A 24182-nucleotide genomic window follows, 5' to 3' on the forward strand; every position below is an offset into this window, starting at 1 on the left:
TATATATATATATATTAGTGTTGGGACGATTTATCGGAATCGGGATCAGGAATCGGAAAAATTGGAACATTTAGAGATATCGGAATCGGTATCGGAATCGGAAAAATTAGAACCTATTTCCCGATGCCAATAAGCGATTCTTTTAATTTTTTTAAAATTTAATTCTGTTAAAAGCAAAATCTTCCACTGCTGATAGTAATGATAAAATAATAAATATTTATTGATTTTTAATCAATAGTAAAACTAAAATTTATAGATTATCGCTTACAAGTGTGTTCTATTTGTATGAGAAAATATCTGCACATTTGACACATGATTTTACTATAATTGTGAAAAAATAACTACTTTATCGTTAAATAATTAGAGTTTATAAAGAATCGGAATCAGAATCGGGAATTGTATCAGAATCGGGAATTTAGTATGGCATTGGTAATTGCATCTGAATCGGAGAAAATATTGGAATCGTCACATCGCTAATATATATATATATATATATATATATATATATAAGAGGGAAAAGTAGTTAGCTTACAGCATTGCTGCTGAATAACAATGGATATTTAAAAAATATAATCGCTTTTTCAAATAGAACAAGTTTGGTCATTTTCATTTTGAAAAAGAGATTATATTCTCGAAATATCAAAGACTTCCACTACCCAAACAATAAGTCAATTTTACTGATTTGTATTTCTGATTGATCTGAAAAATAAATAGATATACAAAGATAAAAAAAAAAAAAACTTTACAAGACACTCTTTCGTTTGTTTGTTTTTGTTCATACGTCACATCATTTTAATACCCGGTTCCCTGCATTGCTATAGCCTTCTTATACTCTCCACACACACACACACACACACACACACACACACACACACACACACACATATATGTTGGTACTCCTTAATGTTCGAAGAAGATGTTTTGTTTTGGCAACTCATCTGTGTTTTTGGAGATGGCTGGATGTGTAGGATCTGGAACAGAACAGTAAGAGCATCGAATATCCGTAGTTTGTATCACTGCTGTTAATACTCTATGGAGCTGAACTCTGGCGACTGTGTACACACACACACACACACACACACACACACACACACACACACACACACACACACACACACATATTAGAGTAGATTAAAGAATATTGAAAGATTCTTAAAATGCAAACTTATCAAAATATAAGAAACTCAACATTAATCTTTGTTTTAACATTCTAACATTTTCTTTATAATGCATCATAAGTTAGATGTCACATTTTGTCATATTTGTAACTTAGCTCCTTTCTTGTGATGAGAAGCATTAAGTTTCAAAACGCCTATTATAAAGAGCATTTATAGCCCCTCTCCAAATGAGGTCTTTTCCTTATTGAACTGACAAATAAATAGATAAATTCATATATATCCATATTTACTTTATCTTGACGATAACCTTTTCTTTATATATATATATATATATATATATATATATATATATATATATAGCAATAATTAAAAAAATATTTTAAAATGTCTGTTTTTCTTACAGTTATGTGTTAATTTATTTACCTAATTGTTTTTCTTTGTAGACTTACCCCTCCCCACCCCAATACTATTGTTAAAATTTATTGGAATTTATTGTTGTCGAGTTGCGGCTTGTGATTCACTTACTATTTTTCCTCAAAATAAATGCGTTCTCCAATTTTGAATTCAACATCTGCCCACATTCTTTTGCAAAAAAACTGCTGACGCCATTTCATTGTAGTATATTTTTCAAATAATCATACTAATAAATGTGCCGCCTAGCGTTGAATGTTAGCAAAAGGGGTAGAAAATTTCCATTCAAATCAAGTCGGGAATGACTCAAGGAAATAAACCGAGTTGCTCAAAAATTATATACGTTAACTTTGCCAAATGAATTCTTTCTTTATTTCAGTTAGTGAGAAGAGAACCTATCGCAATGCTTTCCCCTAAACAGATCAATTGAACTTATATTAAGTAGAATACTTAATATTATTATCATTTTTAATGGAGAGTAATTGTGGATGCTTGTCGGCAGCTCCTGTAACTCTCGATTCTCCTAATTTGTCTCTCAGTTGTTTAGAACGAGTGATTTTTCTGACAAAGGAAGAAAAAAAAGCTGTATTCTAGGTCAGCAGTATTTTTGCATGAGAAGTCGCCTGAGATGTAAATTTTCTGTTTCTATTTCTATTCTTATAACCATGCTGGAGGTAGACGTTTTACTAGGCTGACATTATCCGCCTGATAGTCAGGGACCCAAGCCTTGGACTAACCACTAAGGAGACTGTCCTATCAGCAGGTAAAAAGTACTGGGGCTGCTGTATTACCATTTGGTGAATGGATTCTGGACCATGTAGTAGCTTCTGGTGGAGATTCTCGATGCCATACTAGTGGGTAATTGTTACGACTTTGTCTTATCATGGTCTAAAAAAAATATTTCCCCACTTCTTTTTCTCCCTTACTTTTCCTCTCTGCTCCATTCTAACCAAGTTTGTGGACTTATTCCACAGAACCTAAAACTCCATTAAGAAAAGTCTCCAGAAAGAATGCAGGATTATACCCAGAACTCTAACTTCCAACATAGACTCCAATAACCATGTCTCCTTCTCAAACATCAGGGGTCTACATTCCAACCTTCCAGAGGTTAAAATCCAATTACAGGAGACCAAAGCAGACCTATTCTTTTTAAGCAAAACTGGCATTGGACCGACTATTTCCCTAGATGAGTTCGTAATTAAAGGATATTCTAATTTAACATCCAAATCTGGCCCCAAGATCGCCATGGGCATGGAATATGTGCCTACATTAGAGATGGCTTTCCATGTGGTAGGGACATCTCCAGAGAAGATCCTAAATTGCTCTATATGTGCTTTTGGATTGCACTTTCTCACACCATTGCATTTATATTTGCCCTCTATCGCCTCCATAACAATGGAGTTACTATCTTTAAGACCATATCTGAGAAAATTAACTACATCCTATCTGCTCATCCTTCAGCTAACATTCATTTCTCTGGAAGCTTCAATGTTCACAACATGGAATAAATAGATAGATGATGAGGGGAAGTTCTGTCACAATTTCTCCATTGCTCATGACCTAAATCAGATTGTTCACGAACCCACCCATGTGCCCGACACTGATGGTCACTATGCAAGTCTCCTAGACCTTTTTCTCACAACTTGCCCTGAGTTATGTTCATCTTCCGTTCTGTCCCCACTGGTTGTCGGTTGTCTGTAATAAGTCCTCCAACATACCTCTCCATCGTACAGTATATCGGTACTCTATGGCTGACTGGGATAGCTTCCATGCATTTATATCAGATCTACCTCTGCATTCCATATTTAAAAAGAACCTGTCCTCCATAGTATCAGACCTGGTGAAATGGTTAATTGTAGGTATAGACCGCTTCATGCTCTCCAAAAAATACAGTTCCAGAATGTGGTGTTTCCATTGCACAGAGAAATCACTATTTACACTGCTTCCAATGTAATAGATGTACTAAAACTAAAGCCACCTTCAGGACTGCCAGCAACCACTGTAAAAGAGTAATGGAGAACACGACAGAGTTATGTGCTCAGCCCGTCAAGTCCAAAGTAGTTGAGCATTGGATTGGTTCCCACCAATTTTGGCAAATAACAAACAGGATCCTGTATAGAAGTGTGTGCTCTATCCCAACTATCATCAATGGACCTGAGGTAATCTTGTCAGCATCGGACAAAGCCAAATTCTTTGCCAAAACTTTACAGCTAATTTTACTCTATGCGATTAAAACTGCCAGGAAGCCATATTTATTCAAATATCTGTGCGTGATGTTGCCAACCTCGATTCCAGTAAAGCAACTGTCCCTTATTATAGTGCTGATAAAGCTTTAACCAGAACTAGCTCCTATATTTACAAAACTATTTAAGTGTTGTTTTAAGGAGAATTGCTTTCCAACACCCTGGAAAACCGCATTAGTATGTCCTGTATTTAAAAATTCAGGTGATCAATCATCTCCCTCTCAATACAGACCAATCAATAATGATTGCATCCATAAAGATGTTATATATTCATGCACAATTACTGAGCTCCCACGCAATCCTCCCATAACAGACACTTGCTGGAATCTGTGTTAAATAGAGAAGTAGTAAAAATAACCTCCTCAGTGACATGCATTATGGTTTCCATTCTGCTAGATATACAGCAGATGTGCTAACAGTTATATCTTATAGGGTTAGCAAATCTCTCGATGGAGGCTTCCTTTCTAGAGCAATTACCCTTGACATTTGAAAGGCTTTAGATAGAGTATGGCATAAAGATCTATTCCACAAGATCTTCAACCTCTGTATACTTGGAAATGTCTTTTCAATTATTAGACCATTTCTCTCTGATAGGTTAATAAAAGTTGTGGTTAGTGAGTAGAAATCAGAAGCTCACAGTATTAATGCTGGAATCCCTCAGGGTCCATCCTGGGCCCAACTCTCTTCCTGATCTACATCAATGATCTCCCAAATCACATCCTAAGATCATTCATAGACATTTATGCTGCTGACACTACCATCTATGGCAACATTTCAAAGGCAATAAACGATTAAGTTCTCTCTGATTCTCTCTCCTCTCATCTTGATCAGGTGATGCAATAGGGAAAGAGGTGGCTGGTTAATTTTAATACATCTAAAACCAAGCTAAAACCAATTTTAATGCATCTAAAACCTATTTTCCATCGTCAATGCTCTGATCCTCGTCTGGCATCAATTGAAATGAATGACTCTCATCTTGGGGAGGCTCCATGTTTTGACAAGTTTACTAGGTCTGACCTTGACTTCTGATCTGAAATGGAACACGTATATCAAATCTGCGGCCAAGGCTGCTGGAAAAATAGTGGGATCGTTGTACCACTCCAATAGATATCTTACCGTTGTTGCAATTCTCTACCTGTATAAGAGAAAAGTATCTCCAAGGATGGAGTACTGTTGCCACATCTGAGTAGGAACTGCTAGAATCCCCTTATTCTGCCTTGACAGAATTCAAAATAAATATTGTAGTCTAGTGGGGGATGCACTTTTCTCTTCCCTGTAGCCTCTTTCCCACAGAAAAGATGTTGCGAGCCTGTCTCTGCTTCATCATTATTTTCATGGCAAGTGCTTGTCTGAGCTCCAATCTATGCCTCGCCCCCCCTCCCCGGCCTGACTTTCACAAAAAACACTCGTCTAATTGAAACCACTATCAATAATTTCCCTCATTCTTTATCTGTGCCAAGACCTAAACATGGATTCCATGAACGAAAGCTTCTTTCTTAGAACTTCATGCCTGTGGAACTCTGTTCCATTTTCCTGCTTTCCAACTTACTACAATATGGTCGTCTTCAAGTTTAATGTGAACAATTACTTCATGAACCATCCCCTTAAGTAATCCAATTTACCAAATTTCCATTACTAACGATTACTACATTTTCCCATTGACTATTGTACACTCATTAATCCTTATCCTCAAGTGGCCTCCGGGTCTTGATAAGTGGTGACTCCTTTGTAATATATATATATCATTATTATTTTACATAAATACATAAAATCCATAAAATTTTATGCACCTAATTTCACTTGCTCAATACATAAGTAGTGCTAGGTAGTAAGGTTTGAAAATATGTAAGCTACACAGAACTATCCACGTTTTATGTGAGGATTCATCAGGCTATATATATATATATATATATATATATATATATATGACTATTCCATTTAATCACATAAATTAATATATAAAAATATAATATAATTTTATGCATAAATTTTCAGTATTTACTTCAACAGTGCTCAATACATAGGTAGAGCTAGGTAGTAAGAGAATGAAACACAGAATATTCTGTGTAGCTTAATTACCATATATATTTTTATAACTTACAACATATATATATATATATATATATATATATATATATATATATATATATATATATATATATATATATATATATGTGTGTGCGTATGTGCGTGTGTGTGTGTTCAGTTTAATCAATAGTTGCTTATTTTTGTTATTTTTAGTTTTAACTTCATAAATGGTGAAGAAAGAACTTACCTACCTTTTATTTTCGTTTTTAGTGTCGTTCATTGTTTTTGACAGGACGTATTATTAAAACTTAAAATTATGAAAAAAAAAAGGACTGCCGTTCCATGCTGATGAAGGGTTGAATCCAGAAACACGTGTCCATAGATAAAATTTTATGCACATAAAATATTTTAGAAAAATATTTAAATACAAATATGTAAATATTTCATAAATAAATTGGCGGGCTATTGTTTGGATGTTCTGCTCGAGTGTAAATAGAAATTTGCTGTAATCGTGAACGTTTTCGACTTCCATAAGTCATCTTCAGATGAGTGATGAATTAAAAATTTTGCTGATGAATTTATTGAAAAGACGATTAAAATTGTTTAAAATCATTAAAAGCACTTAATCCTGCTTTCCCCTTAATATTGAACCTGATTGATGGTTGTTTTTTTTTTTCATACGGAATAGTAGGGCTTCAATGATTGCAAGGCACAGAAAATGGCGGCGTTTTTAATTAATATATTCCTAAATTCAGTTTTGGGGGTGTTGTGTACTGTAAGGTGTTGGTAAATTGAGCTCTTTGGGGAAGATAGGTGGCATGTTAGTCGGCGAGAGATACTGGTTCTATAGGCACTGCCAAACGAATGTGAAGAATTATGAAAAACAGATCCCGTGACGTCAGACTTGTGTTAACTATACGAATTATGGAAAAGCAGAAGCGACTTAATGATTTTTTAAAACCTTTGTTTATCTTCTTCAAACTGCAATTAATAATTAATCTTTGTTATAATTTTGTTAAGTTTTAAGATTTACACAGTTTAATGATTAATAATATTATAAATATTTGTATATTAAACATGATATATGGTTTTACTAAATATGTACGAGTGTTCATTTGGTTAATTACCGGCTTCCATACTTTTGTTTGGTAAAGAGAGACAAACAAGATATGAGAGTGGTTCTACAAAATGTTTATTTTTTGTGCAATAATATTTTTAATCGGTTTTAATCTGGCGAGCCATGTTTATATTAAAACTTGATATTAAAAGAAAATTAAACGCAATTCATTACAAATCTAAATGTAACAGAACATTTTGAAATAATGGAATTTTAATAGTTTTAATCTTTTAAAAATTAATTAATTTTTAGGTAGTTTCTTTTTCTTGGCAATTCAACTGATAATAGTATATATTAATTAGAAAAAAAGCGCTATTATATAAATAATATTCAATTTATATTATGTTAAGAATAAGTAGGTTTGAAAACACTTTTTAATGACGTGACAAGCTGGCCTAATGGTTATCGTACTTGACTCACTGTGTTTAAGTTTTGGCTTCAACATCAGTTCGAGTATTACTTTTTTTTTACTTACAAGAAGTGAACTGTTTAGAAAACATAATATATGATATTCGCATACAGATGTCTCAGTTTCTGTATGAATTAAAATATAATATTTATGCATATTCTACAACATCCGACCGGCCTGTTAGTATATATATATATATATATATATATATATATATATATATATATATATGGTGACCCAAAAAAACAGGCCCCAACTCTAATTAGGCTTCGTTTCTTAGTGTCTTGTCCGAATGAAATCAAACTTTGGTCATAACTAGTTTATTATATACATAACATCACACCAAAACACTAGGGTCTTTGGCCTTTTTTTCTCCGTTCTACAGCATATGTTCTAGATGGCCTCCATTTAGCTTTTGTTTTTTTGGGTCACCCTATATATATATATATATATATATATATATATATATATAAAGCAGTGTGTGTGTGTGTGTGTGTGTGTGTGTGTGTGTGTGTTTCTGGTCACGAATAGGCTCCTATATGGTTGACTATTTTAAAAAACTGATTACATATAATGGTAGAAAATGTATCGAGACACAGAAATGGATATGTTTGATCTGGCAGAACAGTTGTTCATTAAAATTGTGGGGTCTGCATTCGGGCCTGGTCCACAAAGTATGGAAATAAAAAAATTAAACATTTAAAAAAAAACGTTTACAAGTGTTTTTGATATAGATGTGCATAAGAATACTTTGATAAGTATGTTGTAACTTAATTAGGTATGGTATAATAAAATTGTGGGATCTGCGTTCGCGCCTGGCCCCCGTAGAATGGAAATAGGCACAAACTTTAATAAAGAATCTTCATATCTATCTGCATAAGTATACTCTGATAATTATTTTTCAGTTTGAAGAAATATGGTATAATAAAATTATGGGCTATTCATTCGCACCTGACCTCCATAGAATGGAAATATGTCACAAAGTTTAACAAGGTTTTTTAATATAGATCCACAGAATATTGTGATAAGTGTTTCAGTGTGAACATGTATGGTATAATAAATTATGGAGTTTATCTATTTTATTTTTACTTTCATCATATTTTGCTTTGGTTTTGATACCCCCAAATTCGAAGCTATCTCTTTACACCCCTTCCTTTTCATAACCTATCATACTTTCATAAATTAGAGTCCATTTTCTGAAGGCTGTTTTTGAACCCAGTCAACGACGGGTACTTTTGCTAGTATATATATATATATATATATATATATATATATATATATATATATATATATATATATATATAAGAGCAAAAAGTTAATAAAACATGTTAAAAACACTTAAAAAAAAACAGTTAAAAACATATTTAATCTGAAAAGAAAACACTTAATAAGTGGATAGTCTTTAATCTGCGGAGTTTCGAAGAAATACTTTCCTTGTCATCAGAGGGTAGGAATTAGCAAAATGCGGGATCAGATTTTGCATACAAAAGTGTTTGATGAAAGTGCAAGTAAGTCAAAGATCTTACTTGATAACAAAAAGTGAAGCAGAGGGAAGATGCTGAAGAAAAAGGTGATTTCACGTGAATGGATAGTCTGGTCAAAGGTAAAGTATCCAATAATGGTAAAATCCAAAAATGTAAATCCAAGAAAGTTAATTAAATTTCCATTCACACAAGTAAAATCCAAGGAAATTGCGTAAGTGGAAGATGGTCCAAAATAATCCAAAAGGCCGAAATCCGTGGAATAATTCACAAATATGTACAAGGAAAACGGGTAAAAATTCCAATAATATTAATAAAAGAAAAATAAGATATGCGTTTAACACAGCTGCTAAGACAAAGTGTAATTAAGAAAAATGAGTGAAGAAGAAGAGAAAAAAAGGATTAAATGGTGATAGAATTAAATATAAAATAGAAAAGCAAATGTCAAAATGACCCAGATAAAATGACGTTAAAAGGCGCGAAAAATATAGGGCGAAAAAGAGGTCAACTGAAATGTACAGGTTATTACTTAAGAAAATGTCAGCAAGAGTTATTAAAAGACATTAAATGGAAAAAATAAATAAATTTATAAAAAAATAAATAAAAAATAAAATGTAAAATAAAAATTTTTTTAAAATTTTATAAGGGGAGAGGATGGCCAGTATCTGCAAATTCCAGATAAAGCAAGTAAGTATGTGAGGAAGTGCATATAGTAAAATATAAGTAAATATACATACAGGATATGAATGTGTAGGTAGGTTGATATATTAGATGGATAGGAATATTTAAAGACTAAAACGGAAATTGCAGATTAAAAACCGGCCAAGCAAAGAAGAAATAAAGAATTAAAGTAAAGGATTATTAAGTTATAACGTATTAAGAAAGTATGTAGAAAAAACGATAATGTTAAAGAAAAATTATATATCTATCTGAAAGGTTAAAGTAATAACTATGTAATTTCAAATTTACCATGATTAAATTTGACCTTATATTTACAGAAAGAGACCAGTTCGTTTTTAGAATTTATTATATTGTTACTTTGAAGGGAAGTAATTATAGTTATAACTTCGGTTGTGCAGAGGCGACATGACTTGGAGCCTGGAGTATAAGACTTAACTTTTTATGATAGTCCATTTGATTGAGAAGGAGGTATTATTAGAGTTAAGTTTTTTAATTAAAGTGGTTAGAGAAGTTCCTTGGTTATTATTAGAATTATGGTTGTTAAAAGAAGAAATATGGTTTGATATTCTTTTTTTAATTAATGTTGAAGTAGCGCCGATATATGTATGTACTTTATTAAAAGCTCGAGGTCTGATATTAATATTAATTTGCTGATTTGTATTAGTTAAATAGTTTGAATTTTGTTCATTGTGTTCAACAAAGGGTGGTACAATGATTGTACGAGGACTATTTTGGAGAGGAAATTGAGTGTTGTTAGTGTTAGGATGGCTGTTCGGAGAAATATTATTATTTTCATTATTATTATTATTATTATTATTATTATTATTATTATTATTATTATTGCTCGTTGTATAATTGTAGATGGGGCCTGCTCGAGTGGTATATTGGATTAGTAACTATATCAGATGGAGGATGGAAAGAAGGATAACTTGAAGACGAAATGTTAGTGTCTGTTATGGGTGGATTGCGTGGGAGCTCAGTAATTGTGCATGAATATATAACATCTTTATGGATGCAATCATTATTGAGTGAGCAAAGATGTTTGTTATGACAATTACAGTAAGTTTTGGGTTTAATTGGGAAAGGGATTTTTTGGGCTGATTTAATTTTTTGTTATTAGATGTTAAGATTCTTTGTGCTAAATTAGGCATTGTTCAATAAGAAATCCTGACTGAGTTTTTATTGAAAATAGAACTATATCTGTGTGGGTATTTGAAAGAGTTTTGTACAATGTTGAAGAATTCCTTAGGTATATTAGTTTTGACATTTACGCTAAATGGAGGATTAAACCAAACATTTTTCTTTCTCCTGATGCGACGGGGTGGATTAGAGGTATTACGATAAGTATTTTGGTTTGGATTATATATGTAAACTAGTTCATTGTTATTGATAGCGGCAGATCTTGTTATTTGAACTGGTTTCTTGTGAGTCATATTGTGTGTGATTACAGATTTAAGGCGGCCAGCAGGAGGGGCATAATGGTTGTATTTAATCTTTTCCTTGCGTCCTGAGTTCCTTAAAGCATTATTGAAGAAAGTAGCATTTTTGTTGTAGTAAAAAGGGCATCATCTCTATAAAGCCCCCCTTGGATATTTTTTATTTTATATATATATATATATATATATATATATATATATATATATATATATATATTATTTTTAAAAACAGCAATCTACGGACACACGTGTTTCAGAGCCCTACTCCTCTTCAGCATAGCTTCACTGTTGTTAGGATTCGAACCTTGGACCTAACGCATTTCAGTCCAGCGCCATAATCTATTACGCTATGATGCCATAGATGATTTACTCCTTCGTTTTTATCGGTTATCTGTTTACGTGGTTTTGTTTAATTTTTTATTGAGGTTAACGTTTATATATACAGGGTGTTTCAAAAGTCTTGGGAACATTACAAATGCGTATATCTCATGAACTATTCCAGGTAGAAAAATGAAACCAGTGCCATTTTAAAGCTTGCTTAATCAAGTTCTCTAAACAAGACAAGGCATTTTGCGTCCTCCAATTTTCAACTCCTAATAGTTTTTGAGTTATTAAAAATCGTTATGTTCCCAAGACTTTTGAAACACCCTGTATATATACTTTAAGGTATTGAAATGAATTAGATTACTGGTTAGTGAATCTAGTGGTTTCAGATCTTATAAAATACTGGAAGAAAAATTTCTATAAGACAATCCCAACCAAATAAAATTGGTCAATATACTAGACAGAGCAAATCAAATTATATATATATATATATATATATATATATATATATATATATATATATATATATATATATATATATATATATATATATATATATAAATTTTCCCCCTGATAAAAAACCCTCTATATCAACACATGGAATACCATATTACAGCCTAGATTTTATCTTTCTAATTACTCAGATTTACAATTTGATTCTTACATCTTGGAACTTTTTCTACGGATTCTTGCTTAGCCCATTATGTCTCCTGGATTTATCTGGACTCCCTCTAAATATCCTTTCAACTATGTATCGATGAATTCTCAGAAAATTTTTTAATTATCGTTTATACAAATATGATTCGCTTCATATGTTGCAATTTCATTTGATGGGCTAAACAGCAAAATCATAGTTTGAATATAAATAACATTTTGCTAATATCTGAAGAAGAGAAAAGGCATTCTTTGAAACTCCATGGAATAAGGAATTCTATAAATGTGAATTGAGTGTTCCTTGCCAAATAATAAATTTTTGTAAATCTTAATTTGCAGAATTTTAATATATATATATATATATATATATATATATATATATATATATATATATATATATATATATATATATATATATATAGTAAGTTATAAAATATATATGGCGATTAAGCTGCACTGAATATTCCGTATTTAATCCCCTCTAGGACTCTTCAGGCTTATGCGCAAATTTTGTGGTTATCTGTCGTTTTTATATAGAGTGGATGAAACGCTGAATATTCAGTGTAGCTTAATCGCCATATATATTTTAGAACTTACTAACTAGCTCTACCTATGTATTGAGCACTTTTGAAGTAAATACTTAAAGTTTATGCATAAATTTATACTTTTGTATATTAATTTTATGTGAGCAAATGAAGTAGTTATATATATATATATATATATATATATATATATATATATATATATATATATATATATATATATACTAGTAGAAGTACCCGTCCTTAACTGGGTTCAAAAACAGCTTACAGAAAAGGAACTGTGATTGATGAAAGTATGATAGGTTATGAAAAAGAAGGGGTTGTAAAGAGATAGGTTTTGATACTCAAAAATTTTACCCTAAGCAAAATATGATGAAAGTAAAGATAATTTTTGCGAAAATATATTTTTTTTATATCAACTTGGTTTCCATTTGTAGCCAAGAGTGACCAACAAAATGATGTTCCCTACAAAGAGAAAATGTTATATATATAATAATATAAATATACAAGAAATAAATGCTACCATAGTCAATAAAAGTTACTTTTATGGTAGAAAAGTTCATTGGTTTGTAGTTTTAAGTAGTTTGTGAAAAAAAATTTTTTTTAATTCACGAACCGGTTTAAAAAAAAAAATCAAAATGGCAGCGACTTTGAAATGAAGAGCACCGTTTTCAATTTGAAGGAGGGGCACCTGAGCATTCTGTGTTAACAATTTAAGAGATTTCCGTCAACGTAAAGAATATTTGTAAACATATTTTAATGTTTTCCGTTATTTTGTGCTTGAGGAATATTCGATTATGGCATGTGTAGTTTATATAAAAATTAATTTAAGTAGTTATTGCCTCAAATTTCGTTTTAATTTCGGTTCGCTGAAATTATTTCAAGTAAAGAGCATTAAAAACTATTTCAAAACAAAAAAAAAACATGAACTGAACTTTTATTGACTATAGTAACATTTATTTCTTGTATATTTATTTTTTCGGGTAGTCATTTGTTGGCTTTTCTGCTAAACACTCTTACTAAATAATATCGAAATATCGAAAAACAAAGAAACAAAAGCAGTTTTGAAAAATAATGAAGCTTTACTTACTTTAGTAAAATAATCCGAAACAGCAAAATGGGATATTAAAAAGTAAACACGTAATTACTTTAGTTTTTTAAAGCAAAGAATCGATATAAATATGAATAAGAAGAAAATGGTGCCCTTTTAAAGCAGAATAGCTTCGTTTCAGTTTTACAGTATTGAACGGTGTAGTATTGTGCCGTCGGATTCAGGGTTGTACTATTGTAATGTAAAGAACACGCAGAAAGGGTTGTAATCAACTGAATTCCTTCCAGTACACTGACAAAAAAAGCTTAAGCAGATATATAAATAAAAATAAAAAGGTTATGTAAATGTTTTTAAAAAGACACGTAATCACGTGAGCAGGATTTTTCCCTTCGTTTGACATGATAACAATAACGTTCTTATTTTTGATTATTTATCTATTTATCTATTTTCGAAAAAGTGCCACGTGCAAGTGGGGAAGGAAAAAAACAAAGTTATGAAAAATTTTTGTCGAGAATTGTCTAAAGTTCCGACTTTTGGGGGGGGGTTCACTTTAATAAGAACGTGAATTTATAAGGTGAATTTATTCGACACAATATGATTCAACTCAAAAAATAAATAAAAGCTAACGTGAATTAAGATTAAAGGTAAGGTGTTCTTGTAGACCCTCACCCCTTTTAAAAAACCTTGTTAAACTTTGTGACATATTTACATTCTATGGAGGTCAGGCGCGAACAAACACCCAATAATTTTATTATAACATATTTCTTCAAACTGAAACATAATTATCAAAGTATACTTACGTAAATAGATATGAAAAGTCTTTATTAAAGTTTGTGCCTATTTCCATTAAGTACAGGCGTGAACACAGACCCAACAATTTTATTATACCACCCCTATTTAAGTTGAAACATACTTATCAAATTATTCTTATCTACATCTATATCAAAAACACTTGTAAACAGTTTTTTTTTCATTTTTTCATTTCCATAGTTTGGGGGCCAGGCGCGAACGCAGACCCCACAATTTTTATGACCCACAGTTCTGCCAGATCAAACATACCCATTTCTGATCCTCGATACATCTTCTATCATTATATGTAATCAGTTTTTTAAAATAGTCAACCATATAGGAGCCTATTCGTGACCACACACACACTCACACACACACACACACACACACAAACACACACGCAAACACACACACATACACACACACATACACACACACACAGACGTTCAGTTTTATATTATATATATATATATATATATATATATATATATATATATATATTAAAATTCTGTAAATTAAGATTTACAAAAATTCACAGACACACGCGCTCTCTCTCTCTCTCTCTCTCTCTCTCTCTCTCTCTCTCTCTCTCTCTCTCTCTCACTTGTATACATATATAGACTAGCAGTCTGCCCGGCTTTGCCTGGTCGAAAAATATGCAAAATATAATATTTTAATTAATGCAGAACTCTTATTAAAACACCGTAGGTATTAAACGTAACGTTAAATTCCTTTTAAAAAAAAATAAACTAAAAAAAAAAGGGAAGAAGCTGAGAGAATTGCGTACGAGTATTATGTGTTTTTTTTTTCCAACCCGTTAACTACTTGTAATTGAAAAAAATGATACTCAAGCTGAGATCGAAACCAAAACCTAAACACAGTGAATCAAGTACGATAACCATTAAGCCAACTGAACATGGCCTCAAAAAGGTGTTTTCAAACCTTTTAATTCTCAACATAATGTGGACGATTAGTGCATGCGCAATTGTGAAACAGAAACAATCCAACGACCCCATGTAACAATTTTTCAATTATGACCCCTTAACAGCCCTTTTTTCCATATATAAATAGATTGGAAAATTTTTCGCATGTCTGAATTTACTATATATCAAGTTTCAAGTCTGTAGATTAAAAGTTCATTGAATATATACGTTGAGAAGTGTCCTAACACACACACACACACACACACACATTCTCACTTTTATAGATAGATAGATAGATAGATAGATAGATAGATAGATAGATAGATAGATAGATAGATAGATAGATAGATATAAATCCAGGAAACATAATGGAGTAAGCAAGAATCCGTAGAAAAAGCTTCAAGTTGTACATCTGGGTATGTTGAAATTTAATTGTAAGTCCAGGTAGTTAGAAAATGAAATCTAGGTTGTAATATAGATTTCATGCGTTGATAGAGAAAGTTTTTCTGGAAACAAATTTTTCATTTATATATATATATATATATATATATATATATATATATATATATATATATATATATATATATATATATATATATAAACTTCCAAGACTATATATATATATATATATTTATATAGTCTTGGAAGTTTTTTAACCTTTAAAACTAAATAAAAAACTTATTTAATTTTTATATTTTTTATCATTTGTTAGAAAACTATTTCGTCAGTAATTCATTTAATTACCTGCAATCAATGAATCATCTTGCTCTCTAGAATTCACTATAGTACTAATGTTAATTTAAGGGATCATCAGTTGTTTACCATGAAACACTGTTTTGGGGATTAAAAAAAAAACAGTATATTAAATCATGGCTCCCCAGCAGTGTTGATCGAACACCACCTCTCTTAATCTTAAGAACAAAAAAATGTTACAGATATTTGATCTAGTTTCCTACTCTTAATTAATATGGCTAGCCTATTCATGTTATAAAAATGTCTTCCTTACCTGTGAGATTTGTTTGTTTCAGAATTCAAAATGGACATATTTTTTAATTTACCAGTGTTGTATTTATAAGATTAGGATTAATCCATTTGACTACTTATCACCCCACTATGATTAGTATTTTATATATTTACATGCCTATTTATTTAAAATTAAAAATTTATAAAAGTTAAAATATATTTATATATATATATATATATATATATATATATATATATATATATATATATATATACACACACACACACACTCCTTTTTGTATATAATACATTTTATACATTACTAATATCGCTTTGGATTTCCTTTATTAATATATTCTGGTTAATTTTATACGATTCAAAAGCATCAGAATAACGAACAAATGCTTTATTTAACTGTTTAAATGTTTTAGTTTTATCCCTACCTTGTTTTATCATCCTTATTACTAAGCTAGAAACTGGGGTGGGGACATAAAATCTATTAATTTTAAAGTAGCACGAGCTATTCTAAAAAAAAACTCTGACATAATGGTTCCATAAAACATAAAAACAGGACAGGTACTACCTTCATGCAGCATATATTATATATATATATATATATATATATATATATATATATATATATATATATATATATATATATATATATATAATGGGCGGAAGTCTCTCGAGAGCTCTTTCAGCTATCATCTCATCAGGAGAAAATCGATAGCGTAAAATAATAATACTATGTCGAAAGTAAAGAGTTCTGATGGGGAACTATTGAATGTGCCAAAAATACAGGGACACTAAAATAAAGTTTATTAACGTTTAAAAAACGATGAAAATATTGGCACAACGAGGGGGAAAAATAGCCTATATGTGAACTGGTTGTCTTTTGTACCAAAATCATGTAAGGTCGGCAAAATTAATACTTTGGTACATAGAGCCCTGATGATTTGTTCACCTAACAGATTGGACGCCGAACTCGATAAGATCAGGGAAATATTCATCAATAATGATTATCCTGTTGACCTTATTGATGACTATTTTCAAAAAGGTTGCGGATTTTAAATCCCCTAAAAACTTTGGACTTTTGAAATGCCCGGTTTATTTAAAATTACCGTGGAGTGGGGAAAAGAGTAACAGACTTTCCAAACAGATTCGCAGAAGTATTTATGACTGCTTTTATTCTGTGTCCTTTCGTTTGGTATATACTACGAGACCTGCATTTCCTTCTTTTAGCAAGGATAGTTTGCCTTACATATAAAATAGCAATATTGTATATCAATTCAAATGCCAGTGCGATGCTGGTTATGTTGGGCGAACATCCTTGCATCTTTTGACTCGTATAAACCAGCATCTTCCATCGAAGATCAGACAAGATGGGGTCTGGTAGTCTCCCTCCTTCTGCAGCCTTGGACTCTGCTATTGGCCAGCATTTGTGCCGATAGATATAAAATAGAATGGTTCGAGGTGCTACATAGAGCGGACTCCAGAAACCATTTAAAGATTTTGGAGTGTCTCTATTGCGGTGCGTAAACCTTCTTTGTGCCGGCAGAAAGAAACAAAGAAACATCTAACGCGTTGTTTCTCTTTGGGGAACTTTGAATCTTTTCTCCCGTTTCCCCCCTCCTCGTTGTGCCAATATTTTAATCGTTTTTTTAAACGTTAATAAACTTTATTTTAGTGTCCCCGTATTTTTGGCACATTCAATAGTTCCCCATCAGAACTCTTTACTTTCGACATAGTATTATTATTTTACGCTATCGATTTTCTCCTGATGAGATGATAGCTGAAAGAGCTCTCGAGAGTCTTCCGCCCATTATATTTGAAACTGTATTTAAATTCTGTACCTCTAAACATTTATATATATATATATATATATATATATATATATATATATATATATATATATATATATATATATATATATAGTAAGTTATAAAATATATATGGCAATTAAGCTACACATAATATTCCGCATTTCATCCACGCTAGGATTTTTCAGGCTTATGCAAGAATTTTGTGGTTGTCTCACGTTTTTATATACGCAACTTCTATAGAGTTTTTAGTTAGCCAATCAGCTTTCTAGTATCCACCGCATCTTTCCTAATCAGCTAATGAGCAGGCATTACCGGACAAAGACCCAGTTCACCTCCGGTTGACCCGTTCCTTTGTGTTTGCTATTTAGCGTAGATATCTAGTGTCTTGACCTGTTTTAAATCTTGGTTAAATGTTGAGTATTGTTGTTAAAAACTGAGTATTGTTGTCGAAGTTTCTGATGCATTTTATTCATTTGTTAACAGTATTTTTACCGCCGTAATGCTCTTTCCTGCATTAAAAAAAAAAGCTATAATAGGCGAGACCGGTGGCAGACCACCAAATAGTCAGCATGACCTTCTTTTTGTGCAACTATGGCTTCGAGGAGTCGCTGGTTGTCATAAAGAACCCACTCTTCATCGCAAGTCACAACCCGGTCGAGAAACGGATCGTTCTTTTTGCGAAAAAGAAGGGAAGATGACACTTCATAACGGTGTTTCTTTTGATTGTCATTCAATTCGTGAGGCACCCATTTATCAAGTTTTTTTTTTCTTTCCAATCTCGCTCAAATGATTAGAGATCGTCGTATATGTTACGTCTAATTCAGAAACAAGTTCTTGAGCAGTTGTACGTGTATTTGCTTCTACTAAGGCTCTTAATTGATCGTTGTCAGCATCCAATGGCCAACCACTACGCTCATCATCTGTAAGACTCTCGTCGCCGCCACGAAATTTCTTAAACCACCATTGTGCGGAGCATTTAGTAATGGTTCCTGGGTTAAACTTTTTGTTGATATCGCAGGCGTTTTCGGCAGCTTAAAAGCCTAGCTTGAATTGAAATAAGAAAATTATGCGAATTTGCTTCTTTTTTTTTCATCTTGTATTCGACGTTCTGAAAAGAAGACAAAATTGTTTTTAAAAACGATTGTAATTTAAACGATTAGATAGAAAGAAAAGCACTCTTTAAAATAATACATAAAGTAAAAGGTATTATAACGATAACTTATTTGAAAATACATCATTTGAAATCAAAATTTAAAATTTCGCAAGAATCTTCTGGTCAACCTAATATATGAAATGCGTTTGTTAAAAGGATTAATTGTAAACTGCTTTTTTTATTTAAAGTTGAGCTGTTTATGATTTGCACTTTTATTGTGAAGGTAAAATGACGTAATTTAATTCGTTTAAAGCTTTTCTGTAAATAAATAAATAAATAAATAAAAAGATCAAATCTTTTTTTTTTTTCTTTGGTTCCTTTTTTTTTTTAATTTCCTCATAAACAGTCAGCGTTGCTTTTTCGCACATAGTTTTGTATTGTTATTTAAACTCTTAAGTTTCTTTATAAATCTAAGCGGTGAGAACTGTGTTTTCTTACCGTTTAATCAAAATAGCCGTGGGAAACAAAACGAGCAGAAGAAGACAAAAACCACATTCAGGTGAGTAAAAAGCTTTAATCAGAGGAAACGAAAGAGAGAGAGAGAGAGAGAGAGAGAGAGAGAGAGAGAGAGAGAATACGGCGACATTTTAACTTTTTCATTTTTACCATCCCAACATTCTGCAAAACAGAATTGAAAAGAATTAAAAAAAGAAACAACTTTGTTATTTCAAAAGGCGAAGCAGATAAAACAAAATACAGTTTGGTTCCAACAACAAAAAAAAATTCCGTAAATATTCCAAGATGACGAATCCTCATACAAACCTTTCAATAAACAAATAAACGTTAAAACGAAAGGAGGAGCATGGGAAGCATACAGTCTTTACACACAAACGCGGACTCGTTGCACTTGGGGGGGGGGGCAATGAGTGATGAAGAAACAAATGCTCGCTAAAATAAGAACTCTCAATTCAGACCGTAGTTTTGTAATCGCCTGTGACCTTCACATCTTATATCTCTCTGTTTTGATAATCTATTCCGAGTCTCTCTTTGATGCAGCTGCACTTGCCATTGTTTTATATATTAAATAGTGGTGTGCATATATCGTATGTACATATATATTTCAGAGTGTTTCTCTCGTGTGTACATATATAGCAGAGTGTATATTAAATAGTTGTGTAGTTGTGTAAATATTCCAAGATGACAAATCCGCATACAAACTTTTCAATAAACAAATAAACTCTCACTAAGTTGTGCTCCGACTCTCTCTCTCTCTCTCTCTCTTTCTCTCTCTCTCTCTCTCTCTCTCTCTCTCTCTAACTTCGAACCCTGTCTCAATATATTGGGAATCTCCTTTCTTGATGATGTCAGAGACGTAGTCAAACAATGTGACTCTCTCATATTTCAAATTACAAGTGCGCTTTGCACATGCATCTACACGCCTCTGGTAAACAAAGAAATTCCTACATTGAATTGTATCGCTTTTAACCTATTTTTCAAAATCTAACCTATTATCATTATTTCTAAACTGCATTGTTCACATCTAAGTCTGACATAAATAACAATGACAATCGTTCTACATTCCTAGGATTTCAATGTGTATTCTTTTCTTACGGAGTTCGATTCTAACCTTTTCCAAAAATCATTTTCAAACTTATCTAGTTTGCTCTTTTACTTACTGGGGGTTTGTCCCTTTTTACATAACATATTAAAATTGGCTTTCCGAAATTTCAGTTATCATTCTTGTTTCACGTTCGACTGTCTTTAGCTTCAATTGCTCTTGTTTTATTCAAATAGGCTTTTGAAATTTCAAAATTTCAATTTTTTTTTTTTTTGGACATCTGATTATCGCCCATTGCCTTCTCAGAATTTTCGGTACACACAACCTTGATTATTCAAAACAAAATGACACGCCCACAAAAATAAAAACATAAATAAAAAACATCTCAAAAGGTAATAGGTTATGAGATTGCTGGCATTTATTAGTATAGATAATAAACCGAAAACTGGTAAAGAAAAAAGTATAACAAATAAATGATACCAAAGACAAATAACTGATTTTTGATACCTACCTGGATAAGTTTTTTGTGTTTTAACTTATTTTAAAGCGTTTATTTACTTCGAAACATAAACAGTGCCAAGTGCTTAAGTTAAAACGACAACAAAATGACGGACATAAGGCTGACATCTTTGGAGTCTTGATAATTGCTTAAAAATTAAAAATAGAATAAAATACTGATAGATATCTACCCAATAAATGTCACCGTGACTTATCTTGCCTTTTGGTAACATTTATTTGTTATATATTTTAGTAATAAATGCCCGACTTTCCTTTACAACACAGCTCACAGCCTCACATTTTACCAATGCTGCCAAGACTAAACTTGTTTCCTTCAATAACTACAAGAAACCTTCTCTACCACTAATAGAAATGGCCAAAGACTCTTTATCTGAAAGTACATCTTTTAAACTCCTCGGCCTAACGTTCATAGGAAACATGAGTTGGAACAATTACATTGAGAGCATTGCCAGGACCGCTCGAAAAAGGTAGGTTCTCTCTACCGTGCTAGAAAGCTACTAACGCCCGAAAGTATCCTATACCTCTATAAGGCCACCATTCACCCATGTATAGAGTATTGTTGTCATATTTGGGTTGGTGCATCTGCTACTAGTCTCTAACTCCTAGACAAGGTTCAAAAGAGAGTCACCAACCTAATAGGTTCTGAACTGTCATCTAAGCTTCAGCCTCTGTCCCATCGACGAAATGTAGCATCCTTCTGCCTGTTCTACAAATACTTTAACAGTGAATGCTCCGACGAACTGCAAGCACTTGTACCCCTTCGACGTAAATACCCCCGACAAACCCGACAAGCAGCAAAATCCCACCCCTTCACAGTTGAGATCCCTAGATGTAAGAGAGCCTTTTACTCCAGTAGTTTCTTCCCCAGAACCGCTAGACTTTGGAATTCCCTTCCGGGTTCCTACTTCCCCAACTGTACTGACATGCAGAAGTTCAAGTGTAATGTGAACCAACATCTTGCTGCCCAACTCCCCACATAGTGCCCCTGTAGCTTATGTCCCTGATAGTAGCCCCCTACATCAAAGTGGCAATGTGGGGTGAAAATGTAACATAAAAAAAACACTGAAAGATAGTTGTAACGCGATATGCTTTCTATAGCGTCTGCAAGGATCTGACGTAAAATATCAGGTTTATAAAAAAGTTATTGCGGCTTTTAACTTTTGAATTCAGATGAACATATCTCAGCTTAAACAAAAATTTATTGATCGAAAAGAACATCATCAGAATCAACACACTTTTGCCAACGCAAAACAAGTGTGTTTATGCCAGTAATGTAAAAATCTTGCGTTCTGGTGGAGATGAAGTCGCTGAAAGCGTTTTTAATATCGCTTAGGTTTTTTAAGCATTTCTCATGCAGAAAGTTATCAAGATACTTGAAAAAGTGGTAGTCGATAGGTTAGAGGTCTGGAGAGTATGGCGGATGATGTAGAGTTTCGTAGCCCAATTTATTCAACTCTTGCAGGGTTAGTTTAGCAACGTGCGGTCGGGCATTGTCCTGGAGGAAAATTGGGTTTTTCTGTTGACTAATACTGGATGTTGTTGAAGAAGTTTCTGATGCATTTTATCCATTTGTTGACAGTAATGCTTTCGCCTACGTTCAAAATGTTTAATGGATGAGACCGGTCGCAGACCACCAAGCAGTATGACCTTCTTTAGGTAAAACTCTGGTCTTGGAAAGTGTTGTGGAGCTTTGTTGGCGTCTTACTACTCAGCTGAGCGTCGCCGGTTGTCGTAAAGAACCCACTTCTCACTGTAAGTCATAACCCGGTTAAGAAATGGATTGTCCTTGTTGTGTAAAAGAAGGGAAGATGATACTTCATAGTGGCGTTTCTTTTGGTTGTCGTTCAATTCGTGAGGCATCCATTTATAATTTTTTTTCTTTCCAATCTCTCTCAAGTAGTTGGAAATCATCATATACGTTACGTCTAATTCAGAAGAGAGTTCTTGAACAGTTATCTGTGGATTGGCTTAGACTAAGGCTCTTAATTGATTATTGTCAGCATCCGATGGCCAACCACTACGCTCATCATCTTCAAGACTCTCGTCGCCGCCACAAAATTTCTTAAACCACCATTGTGCTGTGCGTTCAGTAGTGGTTCCTGGGCCAAACGCTTCATTGATATTGCGAACTGTTTCAGCAGCTTTTTGGCCTAGCTTGAATTGAAATAAGAAAATTGTACGAATTTGCTTTTTTTCCATCTTGTATTCCACGTTCCAAAAAGAATACATAATTGCTTTAAAACGATTGTAATTTAAACAATTAGATCGAGAGAAAAACGCTCTTTAAAATAATATTTAAAGTTAAAGTATTATTACGAAACCTTATTTGAAAATATATCATTTGAAACCAAACTTTAACATTTTGTGAAATCTTTCTTCTCAACTTAATATAAAAGTATCCCACTACGGTAACAGACCCCTTTTTATGTATTCCAAGATCAGCGATATCAAACTGCCCATTGCCTGCTATTATCTTAGGTCAAACTTAAGCATCGCTTCCCCCTTTTCTCTCTGGCGCTGGACACATGAAAACTAACACACTTTTCTCTCTTTTTAATATGCAGGTCGAGTATACACGTGCGTGCGTACACACACACACACACACACACACACACACACGCACACTCACACATGTTATACACCCTGGCAAAAAAGCGACGCACACACAAATATATCGGTTTAGTACACACACACACACTCATTCACACATACGCGCGCACACACACTCACACACCCACACACACACGTTATACACCGTAGCAAAAAAAGCAACGCATGCACAAATATGCAGGTCGAGTACACACACATACATACACACACACACACACACACACACACACACATATTCACACACACACGCGAACGTGCACACTCATGATATACACCCTGGCAAAAAAGCGACACACACACAAATATGCAGGTCGAGTACACACACGCGCGCACACACACAAACACACACGTTGCTTTTTTGCTAGGGTGTATAACATGTGTGTGTGTGCGCGCACACACACACACACAC

At 32.8% G+C, this 24182-nt stretch overlaps 1 protein-coding gene across 2 annotated transcripts in view; it reads left to right on the forward strand.

Annotated features, from left to right (window-relative positions):
* LOC145261230 (uncharacterized) overlaps positions 1-24182 on the forward strand; it is an 84618-nt gene that overhangs the window by 4246 nt on the left and 56190 nt on the right. The window contains exon 1 of one of the 2 annotated variants that reach the window (XM_080119600.1): positions 19530-19645. The exons of the other annotated variant lie outside the window; for it this stretch is intronic. The gene's annotated coding sequence lies outside the window, so the exon portion shown is untranslated. Of the gene's footprint in view, positions 1-19529; positions 19646-24182 lie in introns of those variants that run through there. 2 annotated transcript variants of the gene reach the window in all.

This window comes from Euprymna scolopes, chromosome 37, assembly GCF_053919585.1.
Source record: "Euprymna scolopes isolate OS-2025 chromosome 37, ASM5391958v1, whole genome shotgun sequence".
In the NCBI taxonomy this organism is placed as follows: Eukaryota; Metazoa; Mollusca; class Cephalopoda; order Sepiida; family Sepiolidae; genus Euprymna; species Euprymna scolopes.